Here is a 23,967-nt window from a genome sequence, read left to right as displayed (position 1 = left end):
TCAATGGCCCTGAGGACCTTTTGCTCTCAAAGCTTTGAGATTTGTTTCTTCCAGTTTTTATCATGGGCAAGCACACAGTGACATCCATAATAGGATTCCATTACACCTTGCCTTCCCTGAGAACTAGAGCTTAGAAACCAATTCAAATTAATTATCTGGTAACATGATGGTAGGATTAACCTTTAAAATGGACGCAATGACCATGATTTACATAATCTATTTAATCATTTCTCAATAGAATTAATATTTAGAAGGCAAATGGGGAGAAATAAATTGTGTCTTATAGCTTTTTGCGAATACCAGGCTCAGCTCACAAAAGAATAAAATGAACATTATCTAAAGCATAGAACATATCAGGTGCCTGAAGCAATAAATTAGATGACAGGGATAATTAACAACACTTCCAGAGTCTTCTTGCAATACGAATTAATCCAGAGAGTAAACAAACAGGGACACACACAAAGAGCTCGTCTCATCTATCACTCCTCTTAGAATCCAAGCAGAGATACCCTGATCTGTTAAGACCTTATGAGATATTTGACAAGGGTGTGTAATAAATATTGAGGCCATTTGTTTAAGGATATACTAGGTGTGTATCTAAAAGGAACAGGCTGAAAGGGGCCAAATAAAATTTAATTTAAATCTGGGTATATTTCTTATCTGATCATTTTTTTAAATTTAGGTTCCATTATGGATAGTATGGGTGGTTTTAATCAGTCTTTTTTAAAGAGACAGAGGTTTAACAACTGAGCAACTAGAATGGACTATTCTTTAGTCCCAGGGCAACCTAGCACCTCAGAGCTATTATTTAAGGAGTCCAGAAGAATTCTTGGGAAAGTATTTAGAAAGTGATACTTTATTCAAAGTGAACTTTCTCAATTTAAAAATCTGCAATTTAGATTGTCCCAAGTGAGTAAGACTGCAAGAGCAGGAATGGAAAACAGTGGTTGTGTCATCTTAAAAAGTATTTAATATAAAAATTAGATTAATATAAAAAGTAGACTGTCCAATCTTGCTTCCACAGAGTGGCTGGTGGGTTTGAACTACCAACTTTCTTGTGGCAGTCAGAGGCCTTAGATACTGTACTACCAGAGTTTGTTACATAAAAATTAATTTTCAATAAATAAACATGCTCTCACTGTGAATTGTGCAAACACAGAAAAGGGGAGGGGCATATTCCAAAGGATGCAGGAGCATCCTTTGGTATGAGAGGTAGAATGAGCTATTAAGTGAAAGAAGCAGGAATTTGAGAGTTAAGAGCACTGGGATCCAGCCCTGACTGCTACTAATTAAATGGATGCCTCCAAACAAAAAATTACTCCTCTGGGTGTCCGGTATCCTTATCTGAAAAATAAGGACCATTATGATACCTAGGTCATAACACAGTGGGTAAGCATGGCTTTAGACTTGGTTCCAACTTGTGTTTCAGTTCCAGCTCTACTAGTTGCATAGTACTCTTAGTATCAGTTTTCTTATCTGTAAAAATGAGAGATTAATGAGATCAATATAGAAATACTGGGTTGGATAAAATTTTAATTTAATTAAGTCAACATTTCCTGGCACATAGTAAGGGTTTGAGAAACAACTGGCTTTTAATAGGTATCACGTACCTCTAAGATTTTTCCAGCTATATCATTCTAGTTCTATGATATAAGGATAGAAAACCCAGAGTTAAACAACACTATGAATGATGACTCTGTAAGTTTTGTCAACTCATGAAAACATGTATACATAATAATATTACATAGAAGAAGGAAGTTGGAAATGGTTGTACTCAGCATATACATGTTATGTAAAAATAAGGGGAACATTGATAAGCAAAGGAAGGAGATTATCATTGAACAGTTGAAATACTATATTACCTTTTTCTCTAAAGTTGTTTGAGAATTCAATACAGGCCCAATAAGAAGCTAAAACCCTATGATGAGTGATTCTCCCTCTCTTTTTCTATCATATTGTCCCATAGGAGTAGAGATTGCCATTTAAGGTTACAGTTATTGCTCAAGAGCCCTTGGAAAACCACCCTGCCAAAGTGATGGATTTGGTTGTTTTGTGGCTCATCTGCAGCTCCTCACAAAAAGCTTTTCAAAAGAGAATGATGGTCCAATCCCTTCTAGTGAGGCTTGCTGAATATCTTTCCTCAGAAAATATTCCTATTAGCTTTTTTTTTCCAACTCAGCCCCAAGCATTTCAAGAAAAGCCCATAATGGTAGCCTACTCCATAAATTAACTGGAAATACTCTTCATCGAACTTTGAGTTCCATTTTTCACTTCTTGAATTATAGTGAGGAGGGAGGACGCATAGCTCTTTGCCATTTTAATACCACTGGAGAATGAGAAATAGTATGTGAAATCAGTGACCAGCACAACCACCTTCTGAATACTTTAAATGAAGGTTCTCAGATTTCTGGCTCCTAATCAAATAATCTTTTATTCCACCAGAAAGCTTCAGAATTACTTTGTAAAAGTAACAACAATTGCTCAATTATTGAGTGTCCTCTGTGTGTCGGGCAGTGTTCTAAGCACTTTACACATTTATATCATTTCATTAATATAATAGCTCTGTGAGGTAAGTAGTAATATTGTTTCAACTTTACAAGTGAAGATATGAAGGCCTAGAAAATGTAAGCAATTCATTCAAGATTACAGTGTTGGTGAATATTGGAGATAGGAGTAAAATTGTCTTCTGTTTTGTTCCAAAGCTGATGATCAAAACAAAACAGTCACTCAATGTGGTCTATCTGTTTAATAAGTGTCCTCCATCTGCCACCCTTAAAACAAGGAGTTCTGGTGGCACAAAGTGCCTAAGGCATTTGACTGCTGGTATAGTGGATGAGGTACTTGTCTGTTAACCAGAATGTCAATGGTTCAAACCCACCATCAGTTCTGCAGAAGGAAGAAAAGATCTATAGCCTTGGAAACCCAGTGGGAGTTGTTATGAGTGAGAACTGACTCAATGGCAGTGAGTTGTTTTGTTTTGTTTTGTTTTTTGGTTCATCTCCCACCATTAACCAAAAAGGAAAAGAAAAACCAAACCCATTGCTATTTATGTAGTTAATTCCAACTCATGGCAATCCAGTGTGTAACAGAGTAGAACTGCTTCATTAGATTTTGTTGGCTATAACCTTTATGGAGACACTGTCAGGTGGATTTGAATCACCAACCTTTAGTTTAGCAGTTAATCACAAACCACTTTCACCATGAAGGGACTTTCCATCCTTAACAGACTTCCCCAAATTACTGTGATGTCTTCTCTCCTTTAGAAATAAGACCTCCTATTTTATTGCACACTGCTTAGGGGAATTTCCCCCACCCTGCGCCCAGACACCCCAAACCAAATCCACTGCCATAGAATTGTTTTTGACTCATAGAAACCCTATAGGTCAGAGTAGACCTGGGTTTCCAAGGTTGTAAATCTTTACAGAAGTAGCCTGCCTCATTTTTCTCCCAAAGAGAGGCTGCTGGGTTTGAACTGATAAACTTTTGGTTAGCAGTGGAATGCTTTAACTAACACTTCACCTGAGCTCCTCCTCCAACCAGCATTAGTCAATAGTTTGAGTGCCTGTTTTATGCCCAGCACAGGAAAAAAAAAAAAAAAAAATTACCTGCAGTCCTCTCATTTTCAAAAAAAGAATGTATTTGAGAAGGGTTAATAGATCTTGTGGTGGTTGTTACATGCCCCAATTTAGTTCCAACTCATAGTGACCTCATGTACAGCAGAATGAAACAGGTAAGTGAGGTCTGAAAAAATTAAAGTCCATCCTTAGGTAAAACCACTTGCTATCGAGTTGGATGATAACCCCATGTGTGTCAGTGTAGAACTGTGCACCACAGGTTTTCAGTGGCTGTTTTTTCAGAAGCAGATTTCTAGGACTTTCTTCCAAGACTCCTTTGGGTGGACTCGAACCACCAACATTTAACAGCTGAGCATGTTAACCATTTGCATTACCCAAGGATTCTATCCTTAAATAAGGATTTTTCTAAAAAGAAGGCTAAAGGACAAAATATTCTAAACCAAAATGTGTGTGTGTGTGTGTGCTATCTGTGAAAGGGAGTAGAAGTGAGATGTTGCCCATTTAGTTCACAAAATGCTAACAGAAAATATAAGAAATATTAAGGCAAGAAAAGACTATAGCTATTTATCCCCAAAAGAAGAGCATTTGAAGAGATTCATAGGCATGACATTAGCAATCCTCCAAACCATTTATACATGAATTCTTGAAGGCGAGAAAAGGACAAATCAATCAGGCACATGCCATTTGAAACTATCACATTATACAGTTCTGTAATACATCATCATCTGTGAATGTAGAGTCACTCACTTCCCTTCCACTTGGCTTCCTAATCTTCCATTACAAGTATGAAAATATCACTTGAAATCAGCCAAATCAAGGTAACTACACATGTACTCCTTGGGGTCAATCCACGGGAAACGAAGGACAAAGCTCACTTTTAAATCAACATGTTTATTCTCCAGATGAGGCAGCTCATCTCCTCCAGGACATGAATGCAGCACCCCACAGAGCAGGGACAGGAATAAATTTTTCTTTTTTCTGTTTTCCAAGGTTCAATTCTTTTGTTGTCATTCACAGTACAGAATGTTATTATCAAATTGGAGGAGACATTCTCTTGTCCGTCTATGTCACTAATAGACATTTCTTTCAGAGCACGAAGCTGGAGGGAGAAAATGACTGCACTAATTAAGCATGAAGGAGGAATAAAATTAGTCTCGAGCAACCTTAAAATGAGTTACCCAACACTCCAGAATTGCAACTCTGCCAGGTTCTTTGGGAATATCCTTGACCTCAGATTAGCTCTGTGGATGCAGGAAGAATGTTTCATTTTCTTCACAGAAAATCACTCATTTACATAAATCTCCCATAGTGGGATCTGGCACACTGGTTCTCAGGCAAAAAGTCTCATGCCCCACATCACAGTGGGGGGCAGTAGAGTCTGACCATATAATCTTGGAAACCAAAGGCATGCAGACATGAATTCAAGTTCTCAATTTCTTCTAAGCTTCAAGATCTACTGTATTACAAGGAAAGAGAATTAAGGAATCAAGTTCAGAACTTCTGATTTATATGACAAATTACAAATCTTTGGAAATTATTGTCAACATTTGTGGGAAGGAGGAGATTGTAAGACATGAAGAAGGAGAATTTTCACATCAATGTTTTAAGGTTTTATTATGCAACAATGGTAGAGAAAATGTTCTTCTAGAGCCAGTGCTCTGAATTTGGACTTCTAGTCAAACTGTGAGAAAATAAATTTGTTTGCTAAAGCCCCCCAAAATAAAAAAAGATGTGGCAATGGTTAAGCACTGAGCTGCTAACCGAAAGATTGGCAGTTCGAACACAACCACCAGGTCCATGGAACAAAGGCTTCGTGATCTGTTCCCATAAAGATCACTGTTGTTGTTTGGTGCCCTTTAGTCAGCTCTGACTCTTCACCACCCTATGTACAACAGAAGGAAACACTGCCCAGTCCTGCACCAGCCTTACAATCCTTGCCATACAAGTATGTATGTACTTTGTAAACCCATTGTTGTACCCACTGTGTCAGTCCTTCTTGTTAAGGGTCTTCCCCTTTATCTCCGACCCTCCACTTTACCAAGCATGATATCTTTCTCCAGGGAGTGGTCCCTTCTGACAACATTCACAAAGTAGGGGAGATGAAGTCTGGCCATTCTTGCTTCCAAGGAGCATTCCAGCTGCACTTCGTCCAGGATGGATTTGTTCATTCATTTGGCAGTCCATGGTACTTTCAGTATTCTTCGCCAACACCCCAATTCAAAAGCACCAACTCTTCTTTAATCTTCCTTATTCATTATCCAGGTTTCACATGCATATGAGGCAATTGAAAAGATCATAGTTGGGTCAGGTGGACCTGAGTCTTCAAAATGACATCTTTGCTTCTTAACACTTTCAAGAGGTCTTTTGCAGAGAGTTGCCCATTGCAGTATGTTATCTGCTTTCTTGACTGCTGCTTCCATGGACATTGATTGTGGATCCAAGTAAAACTAAATTCATGACAACTTCAGTCTTTTCATTATGTATCATGATGTTGCTTATTGCTCCAGTTGTAAGGATTTTGTGTTCTTTATGTTGAGATATAGTCTATATTGGAGGCTGTAATCTTTGATCTTCATTACTAAGTGCCTTAAGTCATCTTCACTTTAAGCAAGTATGGTTGTGTGATCTGCATATTGCAAATTGTCTTCTTCCAATCCAGATGCCACATTGTTCTTCATATAATCCAGCCTGTTGGATTATTTGCTCAGCATGTAGCTTGAGTAAGTATGGTGAAAAGATACAACTCTGATGCACACCTTTCTGATTTTAAACCACACAGTATCCCTTTGTTGTGTTTGAATGACTGTCTCTTGCTCTTTGTACAGGTTCCATATGAGCACAATTAAGTGTTCCTGAATTCCAATTCTTCGCAATGCTATCCAAAATTTGTTATGATCCACATAGTCGTATGTCTTTGCATAGTCAAGAAAACACAGGTAAACATCTTTCTCTTTGAAGACTAAGGTGTGCCTAACCGAAGCCATGGTATTTTCAACAACTTCATGTACATGTAAAAGCTGAACAATGAATAAGGAAGACTGAAGAAGAGTTGATGCTCTTGACTTGTGGTGCTGGCAAAGAATACTGAAACTACCATGGACTGCCAGAAGAACTAACAAATCTGTCCTGGAGGGAATGCAGCCAGAATGCTCATTGGAAGCAAGAATGGCCAGACTTCATCTCACCTACTTTGATCATGTTGTCAGAAGAGACCATTCCCTGGAGAAGAATATCATGCTTGGTAAAGTGGAGGGTCAGTGAAAAAGGGGAAGACACTCAACACGATGGACTGACACAGTGGCTGCAACAATGGGCTCAGGTATAGCAAGGATTGTTAGGATGGCACACACCTGGGCAGTATTTCATTCTGTTGTACATAGGGTCGCTAGGAGTCGGAGCCTACTCAACAGTGCCGAACAACAAACTAATAAATATTTCTAGTATTCTTTGCTTTCAGCCAAGTTCTATCTGACATCAGCAATGATATCCCTCATTCTACCCCTTCTTCTGAATCTGGCTTGAATTTCTGGCAGTTCCCTACACTGCTGCAACCATTTTTGAATTATCTTCAGAAAAATTTTACTTGCATATGATATTGTCCAATAATTTCCACATTCTGTTGGACCACTTTTTTTTGGAATAGACATAAATATTCTTCTCTTCCAATCAGTTATCCAGATACCTGTCTTCTAAATTTCTTGGCATAAATGAGTGAGTGCCTCCAGTGTTGCATCCATTTGTTGAAACATCTCAATGGGTATTCAATTAATTCCTGGACCCTTGTTTTTCGTCAGTTCCTCCAGTGAAGCTTGGACTTCTTCTTCATTACCATTGGTTCTTGATGATATGCTACCTCATGAAATGGTTGAATATCAACCATTTCTTTTTGCTACAGTGACTGTGTATTTTTTCCATCTTCTTTTGATGCTTCCTGCATCATTCAATATTTTGCCCTTAGCATCATTCAATATTGCAACTTGAAGCTTGAATTTTTTTTTCTTCAGTTCTTTCAGCTCAAGAAATACCAAGCATGTTCTTCCCTTTTGGTTTTCTAACTCCAAGTTTCTTTACATTTCATTAAAGTACTATACTTACTCTTCTCAAGCCACCCTTTGAAATCTGTTCGGTTCTTTTACTTCATCACTTGTTCCATTCATTTTAAGTACTCAGCATTCAAGAACAGGTTTCAGAATCTCTTCCAACATCCATTTTGGTCTTTTTTTCCTTTCCTGTCTTTTTAATGACCTAGTGCTTTCTTCATGTATGATGTTCTTAATGTCATCTTAATTCTTATCTGATCTTCAGTCATTGGTTTTCAGTGTATCAAATATATTCTTCAAATGGTCTCTAAATTCAAGTGAGATATAATCAAGGTCATCATATTTTGGCTTTTGTAGATGTGTGTAAATTTTCTTCAGCTTAAACGTGAACTTTCATATGAGCAATTGATGGTCTGCTCCATAGTCAGCTCCTGGCCTTGTTCTGACTGATGAGATTGAGCGTCTCCATCACCTTTTTCCACAAATGTAGTCAAATTGATTCCTGTGTATTCCATCTAATGAGGTCCATGTGTATAGTCACCATTTATGCTGTTGAAAAAAAAAAGGTATTTGCAATAAATAAGTCACTGGTTTTGCAAAAGACCAATATAAAGATTACATTTAAAAAAAAAAAATCCATAGAGATTACAGCTGAAAGAATCCTATGGGCAGTTCTCTGTTACCTGGTGTTGCTATGAGTCACAGTCAATTTCACAGCACCTAACTACATCAACAACAATGAGAAATTTCCCAAGTTTCTCTAAAATTTTGTTTCTTCATTTGTAAAATAGAAATATTACCTCTGCTTACCATATATGAATAACCCACTGGAATAAGAATTGCTTGGGAAGAAGGATCATGCCCCCAAAAAATTTTATCTCAAATCTCTGAACCATGTCTGGCATAGAGAAAATGCTAAAAAAAAAAAAAAAAAAAAAAAAAATTGTTGAACGCATGAGTAAATGGGATAATGGGTACATTGGTGGATTGACAGCAAGAAAATATGACAAATGCATGAACTCCTATATACTATTTGAAAGAACAGACATTTCCAAATGCAATAAAGTATAGGGCACTTCCTTTTGCTTGGCTCAACAGTTATAAAATATCTGAACTTTTGATTTGAAGTTTTTTTAATTATCTACTTTTAAATTCTGTTTTATCTTTGGCAAATCAGCACTAGTGTATATATGGCTTTTCCTGTAGTGTCTCACCTGTGCTCTAATCTAATATCTACACAGGTCTCTGAGTAGCTGGAGATGCTCTCATTTGCCTTTGTGGTGGCTCAGTGGGAGACCTGTGAAGTCACATTCTTCTTGCCATAATCCCTCCAGCCCTTCCCTGAGCTGCACTTCTAGAAACTAATTACCCTCCAAATATTGGTAAGAAAATTATGATTTTAGTAGAAAATAATAATGAAATTTGAAGCCCCAGTCTCAAAAGCTCTGGCTTTCCTCAGAAAGTATGCAGGAAAGGGCTGGTCTCTGAAGCTAGCTGGGTTCTACCATACAGATCCTGGTCTTCACGTCTAACACATGTCAGCTCAGTTCATACCCCTTGTCACAATCCTAGGAGAGGTGTTATCCATCAATCAGATTTGAAAATGGGCCAGACCCTGCAGGAGTCTTTATGAGTGCAATGATGAATATGTCATGGCTCCTGTCCTCAAGAAGAGATAGACATGAACACACACAAGATATCTAGCAGTGCAAGGCAGTCAATCTTCAGGGTCACCTAAGCAGGCCAGAGTGGTCAACACTGAGAGAGTTAAAAAGAGTACCAGCATCTTCAGAAAAGACTTCATGAATTTGAATTGGGAATTGAGGGAGATAAAAGATTCACCCAGCCATGCAGAGAGAGTTGAGAATTCCATGTGGAGTCAAAGACACAAGTGAATGAATAAAGGAGGGGAGAGCTATGGAAAATCCCTAGATAATGGTTGGAAGAGCCATCTTCAAGTGTGGCTCTGCATGGACCTTGGACAAAACCAATAACCTGTTGTGGCCCTGGGTTTACTTTTCTTTATAACACTTTCTTCTTACATTATGTGGTAAGGGTCAAACTAAATAGTGAAAGTTATTTGAAAAGTGCTACACAAGCACAACGTGTCATCATTATCATTGTTATTTAGGAAAAATAAGGTCAGAAAAGCAGGTTGGGCAAAGATCAGAAAAGATATTGTCAGGCTAAGGAGCTGTTCTTGATAAAATTGAACTTAATAAGCAAGGAGGGAGCAATAAAGCACCCTTGGCAGGCCCACTCTGCTCCCCTTTCCCTCCTAGCTTTCCCTCACTCCAAGCCACCGACCCAACCATCTAGGTCTCCTTACAGATGTACTGGGGCAAACAAACACTTATCTCTAAGACTATTGATGAAGTATTAACTTACCCCATTTCAGCTCTTTCCTTGGAGTCCCTTACATAAATTAAAACTACAACAAAAAAGGGTATATCTTAGAATTTTAGCAACAATTGAAAATCTGAGGCAGTGCTGCCCAGCAACAAAAGTGAAGATACAGATTTTATCTGAGTTCTGATTGGAGTTGTGCCCAAAGTTCACTGCTTAATTTTACTTTCCTTGTCTGAACCATGGTTTTCTCATCTATGAAATGGAGGTGCAGGGGTGGAGTTTACATGTTCCTTAAGGACTTATCAAATCTCTTTTAAGGACACTTCAGGACCTGAGGACAGAAAGGGTCTCCAGACAGGGCACAAAGTGACCTAGGGGAGGCAGATGAAGTATATGGAGGACGTCTTGATAACAACACATCATATCTAGACACTGGTTGACATCTGATCTATTAATTCAATAGAAACCGACCACCAAGAGCTGATCATGTGCCAGGTAGATCTGCTGAAGAATGATACCAATCCTCTGCATCCCAGAGATCACCATCTAGTGGAAAAGTCAGACAAATAAAGAGACTATTACTAGGAGGCATGACAATAGTCAGATGGGATAGTGCAGGGAGCTATGGAAGACAGATGACAGCTGCCTACACCAGACTGTTTTTCAACATTTTTATCCCATGCACCCTGCAATGCTTTCTCACTTTTATCCCCTGGGTATCACCACCAAACAGGTGGATTTGACCCATTTGATCTTCTATTTTTAAGACCATTGCAACAGTACAATGATAGTATAAAGTCCCTGGGTAGTACAAATGGGTAACACATTCAGCTGCTAACTAAAATGGTGGGGGCTCAAGTACACCCAGAGATGCCTCAGGAGAAAGACCTGGAGATCTACTTTCAAAAAATAAGCCATTGAAAACCTCTTATGGAGGGAGAAGTAAAATCCACTTTGAGGGGAGGCCCTGCCCATCAGGGTAAGATGACTGCCACTTGCTCCCAGGTCCAAGGCTTGGGCAGAGGCACAGAAAAAAAAGAAGAAAGAAAACTCCAAGGAATACAGCTCTATTCTGATATGCATAGGCTCTCCATGTGTCAGAATCCTTTTTAGGTCAACTGGTGGTAACAATGACAGTAAGTATGTATATCAAATATCAACTATTGTTATAGTTCAAAAAACCATCAAGGGAGATGCTCTCCCTCTCTGTGGAGATCACCTAAGGACTTTTTCCTGTGCCAACATCATGTTATTCTCTCTTGTTCTATGCTAGCTGCTTCTGAATGTGTGTTTATTGAGCCCACTTCCAGAAACTGTCCTTTCTTTTTCTTGCTCTGCACAGCAACTACTTAGCTGTGTTTACTTTTACCAGGTGTCCAAATCTTGTTAGGCAAATGTTCAAAGCCAGATTCTAGGATATAGACTCTGACAGGGAGACAAATTAGCAACCACCTGCTCAGATTTAGTCAGAAGAACCTGTGCCTAAGGCCAATGAAATCTTTTGGGTGATGAATACGTGGTGTTTAGAGGATCCATCAACCCATCACTCAATCAGTAATTATTTACTGACTTGCCTAGATGTATTTATCATCATGTTATATGTTTTTGGACACATAAAGGTGTATAAGGCTTGGTCCTTGTCCTCCAAAAGCAGTGAACAGTCTCACTGGGGAGACTGAAATATCAAGAATCATATATCCATAAAATATTAGGGTTGAAAATGACCTTAAAATTCATCTATTCTAATTTCTATACCAATGTAGTTTCTCAAAACATTTATTTTTTAATGGGGGTAAATCTTGACACATTCATAGCACCTAAAGTCTAAATTATAAGGCACAAAACCAGTTAGTTGGAGATAATTCAAAAACAGATGCAGTGTGATGGCAAGCATTGATCTATGGATGGACAGATGTGTGGACAGACTGGATGATCAAGTATCCATGCAGGGAAGAGTGTGCCCATAACCATGTATATGTTTGGCAGATGGTGTTTCTACAAGCATATTTTATGTGCTGTAAGAATGCCCAGGTGTATAGTAGATCTGACAAGGGACAAGGTTGTGGTGACTTCTTGGTCACAGCCAGCAACCCAGAGGGAGAAAGTAGCTGGACTTGTGGGCTCAAGACCATGGTTACAGGGGACATTAAGCTCAACTGGTATAACATACTACACAAAAACATTGTTCCACATCCTACTTTGGCAAGTAGCAACCGGAATCTTGCTAAAGGGGCAGGGAGGCACCATCTTCTGACCTCCTCTAACCCCACAAGAGGAAGACAGAATCACCATGAGTAGCCCAAGTCCTATCCCTGCAAGGACAAAGATGCTGCCTCCCTCCAGCCCTTTCATCAACCATTCTTCCCGCAGCACCAACCCTGACATCAACCATACCTCTTGCAGCACCCACAACCTCTCTGCTGGGTTCAATAATTCACTGCAGTGGCCACACAGAACTCACAGATTATAGGGTTTATTAGGGAAGCAAAGGCTACAATTCAAGTTCAGGGACACACTCAGTCTCTCTGAGCCTGCCATCTCTCAGCCAACAGTCTCTCTCAGTCTCGGTCTCAGCAGTACATGTCTCTCAGCCTCTCTTCCAGCAGTGTGTGTCTCTCATGTCTCTCAGCAATGTGTGTCTCTCGCATCTCCCAACTGGCAGTGAGAGATTTCTTCTGCCACTAGGAGGGCTTCTTTTGAGCCTGATAGAGTGACAAACTAACCAATCCCAACATCAGAATTCTATTCAAATGAGAGAGAGAGCGCAAACTTCCCAGAAAACTACTTTGTGCTGCTCCCAACAGAAATACTCCAGGTGGATAACTTTAACAATCAGGAGCTACTCAGTTGCTCACAGCAAATTCACTATGGAGTTTACAAAGACCTATGGCTAGAAAAGCCACACTATGTAATTTACTACCCTGCAGATCTTAAAAGCTTACAAGCAGCCATCTAGATGCAATGATGGGTCTCTCCTCATCCAGAGTAAAGAATGAAGAAAACCAAAGATACATGGAAACAATTGGTCCACGGAACTGGTAAACCATGCAATCTCACCCAATATGACCATGAGACAAGAACCATATGGTGCCCAGCTACCACTGTTAACCACTTGAAGAGGGATCAGTGCAGGAGATCCTGGATAGAGTGGGAGAACAATGTGGAACAAAACCCAAAGTCATAAAAAAAAGATCAGATTTGCTAGTCTGATAGAGCCTAGTGAGACCCCTGAGACTATGACCCCTAGCTGCCCTTCAGGTCTGGAAATGAATTTATTCCTGTGGCTTCCAGCCGAATAATAGACAGGCATATAGGCTGAACATTTACATCAGGTAAGGACGCTACTTGGAGCGATCAATCATGGGAGAAGAGAAGGGCAGAGTTTGCACAGGGAGATGGCTCAGAGGGCAGGAGTGCATGGGAGGGAAGGACACAAGGAAGAGGTAGGAAGGACCACAAGGAAGAGGACACAGGAAGGAAGTAGGAAAAGAGCTGTTACATTGTAGGGAATTGCAGTCAATGTCATGAGACAAAATCTGTATGAAATGTTGTATGGAAAATGAACTTTCTCTGTAAACTTTCACCCAAATCACAATAAAAATTAAAACAAACAAACAAACAACAACACCAACTGCAACAAAACAGATGCAGCAGTATATTGACCTGGAATGTCCAGAAATTCTAGCTAATTCAGAAGAGGACATGGAATGAAGGATATCATTTCTAATGTCAGATGGATATTTGCTGAAAGCAAAGAATACCAGAGAGATATTTACCTGTATTTTATTGACTACGCAAAGGCAGTTGACTATGTGAATCATAACAAATTGTGGAAAGCATTGCAAAGAATGGGAATTCCACAACACTTGTTCTTGTGAGGAACCTGTGCATACACCAAGAGGTTGTTGTTCAGACAGAACAAGGTAATATTTCGTATTTTAAAATCAGGAAGGGTATGTGTCAGAGTTATATCCTTTCAACATAGTTATTCAATCTGTATGCTGAGCAGATAATCCAAGAAGCTGGACTTTATGAAGAAGAAAGCAGCATCAGGATTGGTGGCTCATTCGTTAATAATCTGTGATATGTATATGACACAACCTTGCTTGCTGAAAGTGAAGATGACTTGAAGCACTTAGTGATGAAAATCAAACACCACAGTCTTCAGAATGGATTACACCTCAGCATAAAGAAAACAAAAATCATTGCAACTCGACTAATAAGCAATATCCCAGTAAATGGAGAAAAGGTTGAAGTTCTCAAAGATTTCATGTTACTTAGTTCCACAATCAACACCCATGAAAGCAGCAGTCGAGAAATCAGACAGTGTATTGCACTGGGCAAATGTGTTGCAAAGGACCCCTTTAAAGTGTTAAAAAGCAAAGATGTCACTTTGAAGAATAAGGTGTGCCTAAACCAAGCCATGATATTTCCACCCTGCATGGGTCAATGCTTTTTTTTTTTTTTTGCAGTAGTCCTCCCCTCCCTCCCACCCCTGGAAACCAACAAAGAAACTTTCCCTCCACAACAACGAACTAATACTATACTTGTCCTTCTGTGATTGACTTATTTCACTCAGCATAATGTCCTCCAAGTTCATCCATATTATTCAGTGTTTTGCAGACTCTACATTATTCTTTAGTGGTGTATAGCATTCCATTCCATTATGTGTATGTACCATAGTTTGGTCATCCACTCTTCTGCTATAAATCTTAGAGATAAGTCCCTTGCCATATATGTAATTATTGGCAAATATGAATTTGTTGCTGTCATTTTTGCTATGTGTTTTTTCATGGTATTGATTTCTTTGTTCCATATAATTTTTGATGTTGAGCTCATTTTGTTTATGAATCATGTTATCACTTCCTTCATTGCTATCGTTTTAGTATTTGCTGAATATTTATGCTGGTTCTCTTTTTTGATGTGAAGGTTTATCATTTTTCTTTAAGGTTACCTGTGATTTATAGTTTTCTTCCCATGTTTAGAACAGTCCATTCTATCTTGTAGTTGTCTTGACTTCCCAACCATCTAGAAGTTCTGTAACAACACAATTTTTTCTCTCTTTTTGGTTTAGGTGTCCTCCTTTGTTAATTGATGTCTCTGGTTCCCTGTTCAGTCTTATAAGCTTATTTACTTTGGATACTCTCATAGCTGGGTTGATTTCTGGGTTATGTTATAATGTGTGTTAAAGTCAGTTGTTGTTGAATGTTGTTGCTTCTCTGTCCAAAGGGTTCCCTTTTAGCATCTCTTGTAAGGTTGGTCTGTTTTTAACAAATTCCCTTAATTTCTGCTTATCTGGAAATGCCCTAATTTCACCATCATATTTGAGGAACAATTTTGCTGGGTACATAATTCTTGGTTGAAAATTTTTCTCTTTCAGGGTTTTATATATACTATTCCATTGTCTTCTCGCCTGCATGGTTTCTGTCAAGAAATCCAAGCTTAGTCTTATTGGTTGCTCCTTATAGGTAACTTCATTTTTTCCATGCTGCTCTCATGATTCTTTTTTTGTCTTCGGTTTTGGTGAGTTTGATGATGATATGTCTTGGTGTTTTTCTTTCGAAGTCTATCCTGTTTGGTGTTCATTGGACTTCCTGAATGGATATATTCTCATCTTTCATCATTTCAGGGAAGTTCTCCTCCAACAAATCTTGGGCAATTTTCTCAGGGGTTTTATTTTTCTCTTCCTGTTCTGGAATTCCAATGACACTTAGGTTATTCCTTTTGATGGTATCCCATATGAACTTTAGTCTTTCTTCATTTTCTTTTATCTTTTTTCTGATTTATCCCTTTCTAAAGAAGTGTATTTGCCTTCAGTTTCCCTAATTCGGTCTTCCATTGATTCAATTCTGCTCCTTTGCCCATTCAATGTCTTATCTATTTCTGAAAATTTAGTGTTAATCTTCTAGATTTCTGTGTGCAGATTTTGTATCATTTCTAATTTTTCATTTGTTTTGTCATTTTGTTCTTGTATTGTCTTTCAAAGTTGTTATAGGGTTTTTTCTGTGTTTTCCTTGATCTATCTCTCAATTCGTTGAAGATACCTAAACATAATTCTTTTGAATTCCTTATTAGGGAGTTCCAATGCTGCATCTTCCTCAGGGATGTGTTTTGGGTCTGTATCCTGGTCCCTTGTTTCTCCTGCTTTATCTTACTTCTTTGTGTGGACTGTTATGGTCTGTTATCTCCAAAGTATTGTGACATTTTTGTGTTTATATTTAATTGGTCATTGTATGTTGGAGAGACTTACTCATGATTTTTTGTTTTCTTTGTTTTGTTTGTATGTTATCTATGCAAGAAGGATACTGTGCTCCTCTATTCTCTAGTTGACAGCACTAGCTTACCACCTATCTCCTTTCTTTTTGTCAGCCTCTGGTATGTCCCTGCTGACCTTGGCAAACAGAGTCTATTCTTAGGTCTCTGGAATCTGAATGAGAATGCTATCACTTAAAAATCCAAAATGGTTGCCACTTGTAAAGATTCAAAATGGCTGTGCCCTCAGTCACTTTAAATATCCAAAATGGCCACTGCTTATAAACATTCAAAATGGCTGCACTCTCGGTTGCTTTAACTATCCAGAGTGGCCGCCACTTGTAAACATTCAAAATGGCTGTGCCCTCAGTCACTTTAAATATCCAGAATGGCCACTGTGTGTAAACAATTAAAATGGCTGCACCTTCTGAACAGTGGAAAGTCAACAGCTCAGGTTGTCTCGCTCCTTGCTGTTTCCCTTCCTAGTCCTAGGCCACCAGCGCAGTTGTCCCTGCAGCCCTTGGTGACCAGGGCTGATCTTTAGGTCAATCCTCAGGCCCCAACACCACTTGGAAATATTCAGGCTGTTGGTATTCCCATCAGTGTAGCTGACAGTCCACAGCTCCCGCCGTCTCTGTGCTGACTGTTTTTGTTCAAGGTTTTCCACTAGTTGGTGCCTAATCCACTTCTGTATAATTCCTTTCAAAGCTCAGGGTTTCAGGATTATCTTCTGTATCTTTGTTAACTGGTTTTTCTTTTCTTTGTTGAAGAGGGTCTGTGTCACTTGTCTGCCTATTCCTCCATCTTACCCCCCAAGCCATGGTATTTTCAATTGCTTCATATGCATGTGAGAGCTGGACAATGAATAAGGAAGACCAAAGAAGAATTGATGCACTTGAATTGTGGTGTTTGCAACGGATATTGAATATACTACAGACTGCTAGAAGAATGAACAAATCTGTTTTAGAGGAAGTGTCGCCAAAACGCTTCTTAGAAGGAAGAATGGCCAGACATTTTAGAAGGGAGCAGTCTTTTGCTTGTTAAACTAGAGGGTCAGTGCAAAAAAAGGAAGACCTCCAATGAAACAGATTGACACAGCATCCATGACAAAGGAGTTAACCATGTCAATGATTGTTAGGATGGTGCAGCACCAAGCAGTGTTTTGTTCTGTTGTAGATTGTGTTGCTATGAGTCAGAACCTTCTCAAAAGCACATAAGTACAACATCAAACCAGTTATTGTTGAGTTGATTCCAATTCACGCTGACCCCTTGTGTGCAGAGCAGAACTCCCTAGAGTTTGGAAGGCTGTGAACTTTCAAAGCACATCACCAGGTCTGTCTTCCAAGGCACCTCTTAGTGGGTTTGACTGCTAACATTTTGAGTAGTAATCAAGTACTTAACTATTTATGCCACTCAGAGACTCCTATAAGACAGTAAGAATAAATCCAACAGAGTTCAGAAAAAGACAAATCAGTAAAGGTTCAACTTGTCAGAGAAACAGTTGTGAAGAGACTTAGGCTGGGTCTTGAGAAGACGGGAATGAAATAATAATATGAGTAAAAATATTGAGGTAGCAATGAATAAGGCATGTGTGAGGATGATACTGATTAATGCGGAAGCTGTTTTCCAATTGATGTTGCTGTTGTTGTTGTTAGGTGCCGTCAAGTCAGCTCCAACTCATAACAACCCTATATACAAAAGAACACAATCACTGGAGTTGGTTCTCTGACAACAATTCATGCCTTCTTTTATGTACATTAGGATTATTCTAAGCAATAACAGTTGTCTCATTTTCCTTACCAATGAATGGTTTAGGGTAACTGTATAACCCAATTCTGGCCAGATATTTAAAAAAAAAAAAAAAAAAAAAAAGTCTGCTAAGGGGCTTTTGAGAAATAATAATAATAATAATAATATTTTGTAAAAAGCACACAAGAAAGAAATAGTCCTTTTATTTCTGTAGACACTGGTGTGTGAGGATGTGATGCCTGGAGTTGCTGTGGCTTTGTGTGAGCATGAGGGGAGCTAGCCAACAAGCTAAGAATGGTAGACAAGAAAGATGGATGGACCCTTGTCCTTAATGGTGCTTAGCCATTAACTAAAGCAGCTTTGGATATTCTTTACTTCTAGGCTTCTCTTTATGGGGGAGTGGGAGAGAAACTCATCATCTTTATTGTTCAAGTTATTTTGAGTTGAGTTTTCTATTACTTTGAACTGTAAGCCTCCTAAATAATACTGAAAATTTCAAAGTCAATCACAGGCATTTCATAAAGTAGAAAATTGTAGGAAAGAGGAAGGAGAATGAGATGAAGAGAAGAGTCAGCAGTTGCTGGGAATCAGTAAGAGCAGATGTGAGAGCTTGGGGTCAGGAGTTGGTTGATTTGACTTCCAATCCTAACTCTTTTTTTGGCCAAGTACTTGATCTCTCTAGGCTCAAGTTCCTCTCTGGTAAATGGAGTTAGTAGTAGTTGCTACCTCATACAGCTGTGAGAATTAAATGTAATGAAACAAGGAAACCACACAGCAGAGTGCTCAGCACATAAAAACCTATGGCCATAGAGTTAATTCCAACTCAAAGTTACCCTACAGGACAGAGTAGAACTGGAACATGTGGTTTCCAAGCCTGTAAACCTTTACAGAAACAGACTGCTTCATCTCTCTCTTGCAGAGCGGCTGGTGAGCTCAAACCACCGACTTTTTGGTTAATAACCAAATGCCTTAATCACTGTACCACTAGAGCTCCTTTTTAACACACAGTAGGAGTCATTAAGAATTAACTCTTAGTAAAGATGACTCCTTCCCTTTTCTAGGTACTGACCATGCTCTTCTCACACTTTCTCTTCTTTATGTCATGGAATTGTCTGACAGCTATTTTAGGATCCTGAGTAGAACAAAATATGATAAAAGTGGTAACAGAAAGGAAAGTACTCTCAACGTGTTGCAGAATAGACTGGAATAAAAAATAATAACAAATAACAATTGGGTAAGGTCGACTGCATTTGAATTATGTGTCCATATCCAGTCCAATTGGCCATGGGACCTGGAAAGGGAAATTAACAACTAGCCAGTTATGCAGCAAGACCCTGAGAAGGACAATCTCCTCCAGTGAAAGAGGAAGCCAGTCTGGTACACAAAAATAAATTTGTCTTTACCCTTCCTTAATATATTTATATTTTTAGCATAAATCATTGTATGGATTTTTAATCAGTTTATCTAAAAACTTCGTCAGTCTACTGTTCAATATAAAATTAATGCACCATTTCTTTTTTCCTAAAATGACCTTTCTAGAACCTCAAGAGCTCTGATATCCAAAACTTGTGTGTCCAAGTCCATATTCTCCACCCTTCCCCCCCCCTTTTTTTTTTTTTTGCTTCAGAGATCTGTTCCATCCCGTCTCTTCCTTTGCCTCTTAAAATTCCCAATATTTCCTATCTTCCTTGTCCTCCATCCCCTTCATCATTTCATTGGTCCATTCAATGGCAATGGCATCTGCAGTTCCATTATGTCCATCTTGGCTTACAGGGATACGAAACACACACAGCACTACTTGGGTGGAAAGTGAATACCTTGTTATTTGTTATCAAAGCTCCTTCTGGAGACACCAGCCTTCTCCTGACCATTCTGACCACATTAACCCTTGTCCTGTGATAAGCCAAACGATAACTTCTTGTCTTTCTTCTCTTGCCCCTTCTCTAAAGGACTGACACCTCCCCAAGGCCCTCTGAAAATGACTCCTAGCCAGACAATTGCAACTTCTCCTAGCTGTGCTGCTGTTCTCTGCCAGACACAAAAGTCCATCAGAAGCAAAGCCACTTTGCAGCCAAGAGAATTCTAATCCTGGGATAAGCATGTTCACATCTCCAAATGCATGCAGGGCATGGATTCTGACAAATGAATGACACAGCCACAGTTGTGGAAACAGGCCTGTTCACAATCTGCTGGCTTCATCCTCGAGCTATGGCAAGAAGCTTTCCATCAATGCCAGTCCCTCTGATTACACCCCTGAAGCATAGCTGCAGTGTGCAATTTCCTCCTAAACAGCATGAGCTTAAATCTACGTGAAATGAACTGGATTGTGTTCATCAAAATAGCTCCAGCAACTATATGAGCCATTCCATTTCTTATGTTCTAATACAAGACTTTTCAAGGTTTAGGCTGAAAATTCTAACCTAGCATTTACTTTTCTTTTCCCTGGAGACACACAAATGGGTATGAGTGTATAGGCACATGTCTGCTTTCCTTCACGTACACTCTCTCTCCTCTTCTCTCCCGCCTCATGCAATTTTGCTACCCTTTCTTCCCTCGCACTCTTCCTCCTTCTCTCTTACTTCCCTCCCTCCCTTCTCTTTGCTTTCTTTTTCTGTTTGTGTTTCTCTCCCCACATCTCTGCTAATTCTCTGATGCCTAAAGTTGAGCAAACAAACAAGTTCAGACTGCATCCCTGAAATTATAAGGTATTGAGTTTAGCCAAATTGATAATAGTGTTGGCCTTTCACTGTCCCTCACCATGTCCTGTTAGCAAAAACGGGGAAGACCCTCAAAGGGGTGGATTGACACAGTGGCACCAGTGATGGGCTTAGGTATAGCAACAACTGTGAAGGTTGTGCAGGAAGAGGCGGTGTTTTTGTTCAGTTGTAGATAGGGTAGCTATGAGTCAGAGCCAATTTAACAACACCTAACAACAACAACACTATCTCTCAATGTTTCACCTTACAGACTTTCACTAATGCATACCTGAGAAGTACCAACAAAAGAAATACAGTAGAAAAAGTAAAAAGAAAAAGAAGAACAACACAGAGCTTAACTCTTCTGTGCTTATTAAAATTGTTGATATCACAGATTCTATTAGCCTGAGTTATCACACCTACATGTGGTATCATCTTTACTGTGATAATGAAGAGCACTGAAGTGTGCTTTCTAAATCATGAAAAATAAAATGTTCAGGGATTTTTTTGGTATTTTATTACACTTTTATTTTGTAGAAAATTGGTCATTTGTATATGGTTGGGTAGTTAAATTTGTATGTCAACTTGGATGGGCCTGATTGAGTGGCTGGGCAGCTGGTGGTAGTTATTCCCCATGATGAGACTGGCAATCAGTTCCATGGTGGGATCTACCACAAGCAGCTGAGTAGCTGCCTTTGGGATATGGTCTGCTTCCTGTATATAAGGAGAAGCCTTGGGGATAGTAGCTACCTTATGGCATGCTTGAACCCTGCATGTGGCTGTGTCATTGTTCAGCAGCCTGCCATGCTCTGTTGATCTTGGGATTTTCAATGGACTTGAATGAATGGCCTTCCAGGACTGTGTCTCTTTACTTGTCAACCTTGGGCTTGTCAGCCTCAGCTGCCAGCAGCTGTCTGAGTGAAGAAAAGCCTCTAGCTCCAGTGGGCCGGGAGCAGGAGGCAGAGCTGAAGCCCAAGGCTGAGGGGCTTTCACCCAGCCCCTCGAGACTGGCCTTTTGAATTTGTACTTAAAGCCTCCAAATTGTAAGAATAAACTCCTATTTGTTCAAGTCATCCCATTTGTGGTATTTCCAGTCAGAGCAGCACTAGGTAATCAGAACAATGGTATAATTTATAGATAATCTATAATTAACCAGAGCACCTGAACAACCCAAACATCCTTTTCCCTAATTTTGCCATGTGTCAGAGAGTTACCAAGCAAATAGTTGTATAAATTGTTTGTGTAACATGTTAGAAGATAATGCAGAAATATGTGTAAATGCCTCTGGGTGTCATACTGTACTATAACCCAGAAATGAGTATAAATGTCAACAGACCTCAAATGACATTCATTTCTACCCTTTGGGCTCAGATGGCAATGGTGGCTGCCACTGATAAACCCTGATTGTGAATCTGCCCCATTGACCTTTGCCATTTAATGTCTTTGTTCTGGGAAAGGTCACCTCACTCTTGTTTCCTTTATCTGCCTGGTTTCTCAGCCTTGTGTGACACTGGTTTGGGTTTCTTAGTTGCATATGATTCCCATTTCAACTTGCCCAAGTGCAGAAAAAGCCTAAACAACCCTGTCCTGCATGCATTTGGAATGAGAACATATTTTGCATTTTCCTGAGTGGTTATGAATTATAGAATCATAAATCTGAAAAGGACCTCATAGTTTCTACTCCAGTCACTCATTTGACTAATGCATAGGGTGATCAGTTTGTCCAGGACAGTCTCAATTTATGCCTCTAGTCCTGACATAGTTATTAATAGCTTCCTCTTTTACTCTCAGATATGTTCTGTGGTGGATGATAAATTATATGCTCTCCTTAATACTGAGAGAAGAAACTTAGCTGAGGCCAGGGCCTGCATCAGGCATCCAGTGTCTTAGTTTTTATTAAGTACTGCACTATACTGCCACTTTCAGTTTAGATTTTCCTTTGGAGAAATGCTTCTTAAAATCTCCAAGAGAACCATTTCAAGACAAATTCCATGACTGTAGTAAATTCTGGAGGTGGCTCTGGACTCTAATAACAAAGTTTAAAGTTCCAAGGTGATCCTGATGTACATCTTTGATTCAGAACCACTGCTTAGAGAAAAGAGGTCCTTACGAGAAGTTGTTAACTCCTAGAACTATGTGTACAACTTCAGCTCCAACAAATGTGGCCAGCCATTCGCCAGATTCTAATACCTCATCATTGATGATTCTATTTTGATTTTGATGTGGCATCTAACTGTGCAATAAGCTGAAGAAAGAAACTGAAAAAAAAAAAAAAAAAAACTAGAGGTGACCTCTTGTGAGTTCAACTCTAGAAGATATATACAAACACTTCTTTGACCTAATGCCACGTGGAAACCCACGGAGGTTTTCTTTAGTTCAACTTTCTGCTTCCTATGCAATCAGAGGTCAAAGAACTATATGAGGATAGATTTTCTTCATGCCATAATGGATAATGTTTACAGTCTAAGGGTGGTTTTGAGATAAGCCAATAAATAATGTTGACCACCAGTAATGTGGAGCCAATGACCAGAAAAGATTTAATAAAAGAAGGTGTGCTTCTGACATTTTGCCAGGAAGGAAAGAAACCAATGACTCCATGCCAGGAAGAAGAAAGTGAACCACAGCTGGAAATCTAAGTGACGGAAGAAGAGTGATTAATCAGTGCTTGAAAACCATCTGCTTTCATTGGCTGTGGAACCTGTGCCAGCAATCCTGACTACAGATGCTTGAAAGTGGGCTGGGTAAAGGAGAAGGCATGGTGTTTTCCTGTTCAGTAAAGGTGTAAAGATTCATCTTCTGGAAGACTGGAGCTGCGAAAGGGCATGCCATTTGGGGCAACATTGGTAAGGTTTTTTCCCCCATCTGGAGTGTTTGTAAGTTGAATTTCTTTTGTTTTTGAGTTTTTGTGTTATGGCTTTTGTTTTACAAGTTCAAATCTTCTACCTGGACATAGAGTTATACATGGACAAATGATGAATCATGTTTATCTTTTCTCCCTGCTAAAACTCTAATTTAACAAATAGTAATAATGATAATAATAATAACCTTTTAACCCATGGGAGAAAAGAGAATGGAAATGTAGAAAACAGGAGCTAATAGATTTGCATAAATTGGGAAGAACTAGAAAGCAGATAGGTGATTTATTTAGCTTGGAAAAGGAAGGTAGATTGTGAGAGACTGCAGATTGGAGGTGGGTGCTGGTACAGTATGGAGAACAGATGAGTTGATAGTTTCTTTGTTGAACCAAAAGTACCTTCCCCACTATGAAGAGTCAGGTAACCACCCTTCTACTCATCCTCCCAGGAA

The sequence above is a fragment of the Orycteropus afer genome, unplaced genomic scaffold, assembly GCF_000298275.1.
Source record: "Orycteropus afer afer isolate SDZICR_OR568_19922 unplaced genomic scaffold, OryAfe1.0 scaffold00095, whole genome shotgun sequence".
Lineage (NCBI taxonomy): Eukaryota > Metazoa > Chordata > Mammalia > Tubulidentata > Orycteropodidae > Orycteropus > Orycteropus afer.
The sequence above is the reverse complement of the archived record's forward strand: the minus strand, read 5'-3'. Positions refer to the sequence as shown.